Source organism: Ovis aries, chromosome 18 (assembly GCF_016772045.2).
Source record: "Ovis aries strain OAR_USU_Benz2616 breed Rambouillet chromosome 18, ARS-UI_Ramb_v3.0, whole genome shotgun sequence".
NCBI classification, from domain to species: Eukaryota; Metazoa; Chordata; class Mammalia; order Artiodactyla; family Bovidae; genus Ovis; species Ovis aries.
Window position 1 is genome coordinate 20,719,163 of NC_056071.1, and position 7,982 is coordinate 20,727,144.

A 7,982-nucleotide genomic window follows, 5' to 3' on the forward strand; every position below is an offset into this window, starting at 1 on the left:
GGAATTTTGAGCTGCTGCCCAGTACAACTTCTGTAGGACTCTGGTCCCTGACTTGGTTCTCAGTGACTCTCCAGCTCTGGTCCTCCTGCCATCTCCTACATCCCACTCTTTCAGGAATTCAAGGTTTGCTTCTGCTCTCTGAAACCCCTTGAAGATCCGTCCTCAGGGTCCTGCATCTTCTATTGACTGGAATCCATCCAGTGGCGAGGTTTGATTCTCAAAACCGAATATTAGACATTGCAAAGTCACTGATATATACATATGTATATACACATATATATTATTCAGCTGCTCAGTTGTGACCAACTCTTTGTGATCCCATGAGCTGTAGCACACCAGGCTTCCCTGTTCTTCACCATTTCCCAGAGCTGGCTCAAACTCACGTCCATTGAGTCAGTGATGTCATCCAACCATCTCATCCTCTCTCATCCCCTTCTCTTCCTGCCTTTCAGTCTTTCCCAGCATCAGGGTCTTTTCAGCATCAGTCCTTCCAATGAATATTCAAGGTTGATTTCCTTAAGACTGACGGCTTTGATCTCCTTTCAGTTCAAGGGACTGGTCATGATGGAGAGAGTTCTGACAAAACGTGGTCCACTGGAGAAGAGAATGGCAAACCACCTCAGCATTCTTGCTTGAGAACCCCATGAACAGTATGAAAAGGCAAAAAGATATATAGTATTTATAAAAATATTTCTTTATCTGGCTGTACGGGTCTTAGTGGTGGCATGCAGGATCTTTTAGTCGCGGCATGTGGTATCATCCTCGGTGAACAGGGATGGAATCCAGGCCCCCTTTATTAGGAGCACGAAGCTTTAGCCACTGGACCACCAGGGAAGTCCTTGATATAAATTTTTAATGTTTGTTTGGTTCTGCCAATGAAACAACAAATTTTAATAATCATCTGCTGATCTCCCAGCAGTTACTCTGGTGAATATGTCAATTGGAACACTGAAGAGCTGTGTTTCATCCCTTTATTTGGCTTACTAGATTCCTCAGATTTTCAGAGATTTCAGAGATGGTTATGAACATTCTTGAAGGTCTGTGACATGACTGCATCCTCCCAATAATAAACCTTATACTAACAAATATTCCCTCCCATTCCAGCCATGGGGCTCCTGAAAAGCCCAGGGGAGGCTTCCTTTACTGCTTCTGCATCGGAACAGCTGATTTCTTTCTCTCTCGTGTGAGTGAATCTGAAGGCTTCCTTTCTGGGTTTGAGAGGATCAGGGGACTAAAGGTGATGCTGTCTGTGAGTGTAGGCCCTTGCGAGTACTTTCCTCATGGTCATTCACACAGGCTTCACCGTTTACCAAATGAAGTATCACGCGTCACGCGTCATGCATCACCTGCTTTCATGCCTGCCCACAATCTCAGGAGATGGCCATTACCGAAGCTACTCAGGTGTCAAAGAAGGAAGTGGGTCACTGCCCGGACAGGTTCTTGCAGGGAGGTGATCTGGGAGAGAAAAGGGGGAAGTATCAGGGGCGGATGGGCTTCCCTGGCAGCTCAGACAGTAAAAGAATCCACCTGCAATGCAGGAGACGCTGCTTTGATCCCTGGGTCGGGAAGATCCCCTGGAGAAGGGAATGGCTACCCCCTCCAGAGAATCCTGAAGAATCCCATGGACAGAAGAGCCTGGTGGGCTACAGTCCATGGGGTCACAGAGTCAGGCATGACTGAGAGACTAACACGCACATACATACACATGAGGAGGGGATATGCGAAAGAAAAGAAGAAAACAGAGATGTTGAAAGGAACTCCCACCTAGAAACTCTGGCTGCAAATTCTGGCTCAGTCACTCCATAGCTGTGACCTTGGAAAGGTTTTTTTCTTGGAAAGCTTTTAAACTTTTCTGTGCCTCGGTCTCCTCAGCTATAAAATGATGACCAGAATATGACATTTATCTGGCACACAGGTGACTGCCTGTATAGTATGTTTATCACAGCAGGTCCATAAAAGTGGAAAGTTGGGAATATCCCGCCAGTCCAGTGCTTTATTTTTAAACAAGTAATATAAACACATGCTATGGGACGATGCCATTTGTTAAGAATGACAATGGATGTTTACAGACAGGGGGAGATATCTGTGACATATTATCAAGTAAAAGTGGTTGCTATTGGTAGGAATAACATTATGTCATTTTTGTTAATTTTCCTAAAATAATATGTTGACATGTATAGTCATTCATCTGGTTAACAATATTTACTTTGCATAGTTTTATTACTATGCATTTATGTGCAGATGTGTGCCTATAAAATGTCCAAGGTTATATACCAAACTGTAATGTCTCTACAGGAGTTCTTTTTCAGGTTTGCTTAGCTGGTTATCAAATTCTCTCACAATGAACTTGTGTCATAAAGAAACAGTAGAAGTGCAAAAGGTTTACGACGCAGGAACTGGAACCCTGGTGTCTGCCTGGATCCAGGGGGCAGGCTGCTGATGCCAAGTTCATTTGCAGGTTGCCTGGAGAATGAGGAACGCAAGCAAAGGACTAAGAGGTTTCAAGAGACTTAATGTGGGCTCTAGAGGAGTCAAAGATCGCTCTCTCCCCCTCCCTTCTCCCCAGTGTGAACTTCTCAGTCCACTTTTCTCCACTGAGCAGACAGCCAGGCACCTACTCCTAGGGGCTCGCTGGGATTTTACAAGGCCCACTCTCCTCTGTTCCTATTTGCTCTTCAGGCAGGCGACATCTCCACCCATCAGGCCAGGCCTTGGTAACCACAGTTGTCACATTCTGGTCTCATTCCTGAGTTGACACCCTGGCCATCCTGGTTGGCTGTAGGTGATCCCCATTCCCAGCCACCCATGAGGACACAGGGCATCTCTGAAGGAATGCTCTCTCCACAGCCAGTTCATCACATTTCAGGTATGGTGACTCACTCAAGTTTCAACCCTTAACATAAATCTTCAGTTAGTAAGAGCACCTCCCGTCACTCCCTAACACATAATGACAATGAATAAAAGCTATCATGTATTGGAGCTTATGTCCCAGATGCTGAGCTGGGCACAGGCTTTTTTAAGCCTCACAGAAACCCTGTGAGTCAGTTGTTTTTACCCCATTTTACAGATGAGAAAATTTACATTCAGAGAGGTCAATTGACCCAGGAATATGCAGCAAGTCAACCTGGACCCTTAAACATAAAACACTGTTTCTGCGGCCCATAGGTCTTCTTGGTGGTTTAATCGCTCAGTTGTGTTCAACTTTTCAGACCCCATGGACTGAAGCCCACCAGCCTCCTTCGTTCCATGGGATTTCCCAGGCAAGAATACTGGAGTGGATTGCCATTTCCTTCTCCAGGGGATCTTCCCAACCCAGGGATCGAACCCAGACAGTCCCCTGCATTGCAGGAGGATTCTGATTGAGCCACCAGGGAAGCCCATAGGTCTTCTTACCCTCATCTTACAAAGATGGGAACTAAGGCTATTAACCCCCCAAGTTCATGGTGAGCAAGTGGGAGAGGCGAAAGTTTTAAAATCTCCCTGCTATCCTGCCCCTGCCCAACTCGTGCTCTGACACCCGTGTGTCCCTGCTCTGCCACTGTACTCTCCACTGCAGCCAGTATTTGTGGAGGCTCCAAGAATCCAGAAGAATGTGCTCTCTTGCCTTGGCATCTTCAGACAGGCTGTGCCATCACATGCGTTTACCTAGACATCTGGACATAACTTCCTCCAGGAGCCATTCCTGACCATCCTAGTCCAAGCACCGCTTTCCTAGGTGCTTCCTTGGTTCATCCTTATGTGTAACATGCAGCACTGTGGTTGCCTGTCTTCTGGTTTCTTCCCCTGCCAGTCTAAAGCCTAAGTGACGACCACAGGCACGGATGGTTGTTAGGTCCTTAGCACCCAGCATGGAGTGGGCAGACTAGGTATTCAGTCAGCATGGGTTACCCAAATGCTCCACTGTCAGTGCTGTTTGTTTTATTTGGAGGAAATAATTTAGGTGCACTAAGCAGATTTTAAGATGACAGAAATGTGGCTCCCTGGACACCCCATTAAGAAGGCAGAATGGGTGGGGGATGGATGCTCTGGGGTCATCCAGGGCTCAGTTGCCGTGATATTAAAAACCACGCAGTCCTCCTTGCTAAAGCAAGTCCCAGGCTACTGTTTTCTCACTCCCAGTCAGAAACAAATCATGTTCTGAGTGACTGGAGTCATTGCTCACAGCACCGGGAGCTGGTTCAGGGTGGGGTGAGGGGCAGTGGCCTTGGGGCTCCAGTGTCTAAAGGCCCAGGCCTGCCGGCTGGGGGGAGGGGTGCAGAGTGGCAGGTCCTGTGTGTGAGTGGGGGGCGGGGGGGGGGAGACAATGGGGCTCAGCATCTGCTCCTCGCTGGGAGAAGGGACCCTCCAGTGAAAAGCCAGGGAGAGCAGGGAAGTGTGGGAGGAATTGATGAGGAGAAGGGGTGGAGCCAAGGAGACGCAGCCGGGAGGAAGGAAGAGAAGGGGAAGGAAGAGCGGAGGGAGGGGAGAGGATCCAGGCTCTCCTTCCTCCCGGTGACCTGGTCCGGAGCCGCAGCCTTCTCTCGCATTGTTTCCTGCGGAAACGTGGGGGGCCCATGGAGACTCACGCTTCTCCCCAGCCCCTGGCAGCAGCCCCCAGTCCAAGGGCCAGGCATCCAGCAGGTGCTCAACACTTAGTTGGGCAAAAGAGACATGTGGCCCAAGTTTGCTCTGGGAACTTTTCCCCTTCCTTTTCCCCACTTCTCTGGAGAAGAAGGCAGAGCAGGTTCTTAGGAACACGCCCAGGCGCCCCATGAATAATTGACCCTTCGTGGGGTCTCTGCCGCGTTCGGTCCGAGGGCTCAGAGTGGAGAAGCGGCTGGATGTTAGAGGCCGGTCAGGAGCCGGGGGAAGGCAAAGCTGCGCCAAGCCCCGCGGCCCTGCAGGGAGGAGCCGGGGGCCCGACCCCCGCACGGCCAACGGCCACGCCTCGGCGCCCCCCAGCAGCGCGCCCGGGGGCGGAGGCCCAGGTTCTGCGATGGGCGAGCCTGCGGGGGCCGGATCCCAGCGGCTCTTCCGAGCCCCTACCCCACCCCGGCTCAGGCGCTCGCAGTACTCCCCGCTCCCTCGAGTCTGGACGTCCAGGGCTCTGCAAACAGCTGTTCAAAGGCTTTTTACAGTTCAGTGCTCTGCGGGGATGTTTGTTCCAAGCCCATCTGCCTACTTTAAAAATACATAAGTGAAGAACACACCCAACCTTCCACCTCTGGCTGGGGAGGGGCGGACTCGGAGGCCCCCGCCCGCACTTCGGAAGGAACCCGCACCCAGCACCCGCGGCTGCGTCCCCCCAACCCCCACCGACTCCTCTCGGGAGGACGTCCCATGCTTCCCACGGGGGAGGGGGCGTCCCCTGGCCCCCTTTGTGCCAGGCAGGACCGGGCCCCCCATTTCCATGCGAGGTTCTTATGCTCCCCCTCTCCCCGCTTCAGTTAATCTTTGTTCCCCTTTTCTGCTGAGGAGAAAAAAAAAAAAGAGAGAGAGAAAGAAAAGGAGGAAAAAAGGCGTGACTTGATTCTCAAACGAAACTCCCACAGCAAACAAAACCCTTTTAGAGAAATAAGGAGGAAGAAGGAAGAAAAGAGGGAAGGGGAAAAAAAAGAAAGAGAGAAACCCCTCCAGGCTTTCAATTTGAGTGGGAGAGTTGAACCGAAAGAAAGAGAAAGAAAGGAAGAAAAACCCTCTCTGCGGTAGAAAGAGAAAAGAAAACTTGGGCTGACAAGAGGGGGGTGTTGGGGGGGGTGGAAGGAAGTGAGAAAACAAAAGAGAGATAAAAGGGCTGCTTTTCTGTCTTTCTCTTCCTCCGCGAGCTGGGTTAGGAGGAGCTGTTTTGCATCCCTTCACGTCAGCCCTGCCTCATTCCCTTCTTCCAGGGAGGGAGAGAGAGCGAGCGAGCGAGAGAGAGAGAGAGAGGAGAGGGAGAGAGAGGGGGAGAGAGAGAGAGAAAGAGAGGAGCCGGAGGGAGGGCGGCAGGAGCAGGCGGCGGGCGCGCGTGGAGGCGGGCGGCGGGCGCGCAGCAGCAGCCCGGGCGGTGGGCAGCCAGGAGCCCCCCGGCCCCGGCCCGCCACGGGCCCCAGCGCAGGAGCCGCGCCCGGACCCAGGGTGAGTGTCCCGCGCGGCCCCCGGCCCCCAGCCCCGCAGCCCCGGGCGGCGCGCCGGCGGGGGCGCGGGGGGCGCGGGGGTGGGTCGCTGCGGCCGCGGCCGACCCGCCCCCCGCCTCTCCCCGGGGACGGCGGCGCGCAGGCCCTCGCCGCGCTGCAAACATGTCGTCTTTTCCTTTCACTTCCACATTCCCTCATGCCGGAGAGCTGAAGGGAGAGAGGGAGAGCCGGGGAAAGAGAGAGAGATGGCGTCTGGAGGGAGGGAGGGAGGGGGGTGTAGAGGGGGAAGGGAATGAGGGAGCGGGCGAGCGAAAGCGGGCGAGAGCGAGGAGAGCGCGCGAATGAGAGAGAGAGAGAGGAAGAGAGAGAAAGGGAGGGGAGAGAGAGAAGCAAAAATGAAAGGAAAGCGCGGCGGCGGTGGCGGCGGGGCGGGAGGCCCGGCGGCGGCGGCGGCGGCTCGCGGGCCCGCACGTGGGTGTCCCGGCGCCCGGTGCGCTCCCCCCGCCGCCCGCCCGGGACTCAAAGTTTCACCCCCTCGCCGCGCCGCCCCGCCCCGCCGCTGCCCACAAACTTTATTCTCCGGGCGAGTGGGGTGGCTGCGCGTCCCCGCTGTCCGGGGTGGGGGAGGGCCGGGCGCGCCGCCGGGGGGCGCCCCCCCGGGGCCGCCACGCGCCCCCCCACCTCGGGGCCGGGGACCTGTTGAAAGCGCTCGCCGTCCGGCCGGGTCCCCACGGCCCTCCTTGGTCGGTCTCGGTTCCCCTTCCTCGTCGCCCACCCTTCTCCGTCTCCTCGCGGTCATTTTCCTAATTGGACAGAGCTGTGGGGTGTGATCGCTGGCGTCAGATTGGGGGCCCCCCGAGGCTGCCAGGTGGGCGCTGGGGACTTGGGGACCGACGGGACAGCCCCAGCCAGCGTGCAGAGCCCACAGATCCGGCCCTGGTGCCACCGCCCCCCTAACCACGGACTTGCTAACTAGTGCGTATCGGGTTTTTTTTTTCCAACTTGCCTTTTAAGATGACTTTTATGGTCGCTGCAACTGCTTCCCTTCAGTCTGTGCTGTAGTTTGGGAAGATTTAAGAGGCCAGGGAGGTGCTTGCGTGGGTTTTAACTAACCCGAAACGATCATTAATGTATCTCTTAGTTCTGCGAGGGATCGGGCAAGGCGTACTCGGAGCCCGGATGCGTTTTCACAGGGTCACTACGAGGTGCTGGTCCTTTCCCGGTCTGAGCGGTCCAATGAGGGACCCGCCTGGAAGCCCACCCTAGAGCTGCGGGCCGGTCTCCCTAAGTGCTAAGGGCACCCAGAACGCCTTGATTTCTGTGCAAAATGGAAACTCCCAGCCGGCGTAGACCTGGAGGGGATATAGCCAGTTACGGAGGGCGCCGGGGAAGCTCACAAGATTACCCCACAGGTGTGTGGAGAGGGACTTTGAACTGTGGGGGTCACCCAGCCAACTTCGAAGCTGGTCTTTCAGTGCTGCCTTTGTACACGTGTAAGTAAAACAGTCAAAGTTCATTTCTGCCAAGCAGAGGGCCTGGGGCCTGCATCCCTGGTTTTGCCTGGAGACCAGGGGCCTTCAAGGGACCCGCCGGGCCAGGTGGGGGAGGGGAGGTGAGCCGCTCCTAATTGTCTTTAGACTTTAGAAAAGGCATTCTTAGTATTTGTGATCAAAGCCATGGGCCTGTCTGGTTTTGATTTTTGAGACTATGGTAGTATGGTAGTCCCTTTCTCGTTTAAAGCAAATATTAGTCTTTAGAACTTTCGTGGTGGTTTTGTCAGCTGACCCTCCAGCCACGTCACTGTGTGCCAGGCACCTGCCAGTCTGGGAACAGGACCTCTAATTGGTCACCTGTAGCTCTAGTGGTGCTAGTGTTCTGGTAACCTGC

The 7,982-nt window shown here is 54.3% G+C and overlaps 1 protein-coding gene across 4 annotated transcripts in view; it reads left to right on the forward strand.

Annotated features, from left to right (window-relative positions):
* Positions 1-5,991: 5,991 nt before the first annotated feature.
* ZNF710 (zinc finger protein 710) overlaps positions 5,992-7,982 on the forward strand; it is a 74,786-nt gene continuing 72,795 nt past the window's right edge. The window contains exon 1 of one of the 4 annotated variants that reach the window (XM_027957074.3): positions 5,992-6,096. The gene's annotated coding sequence lies outside the window, so the exon portion shown is untranslated. Of the gene's footprint in view, positions 6,097-6,660; positions 7,589-7,982 lie in introns of those variants that run through there. The other 3 variants (XM_042235086.1, XM_042235087.2, XM_060401649.1) reach the window with 3 other exon arrangements.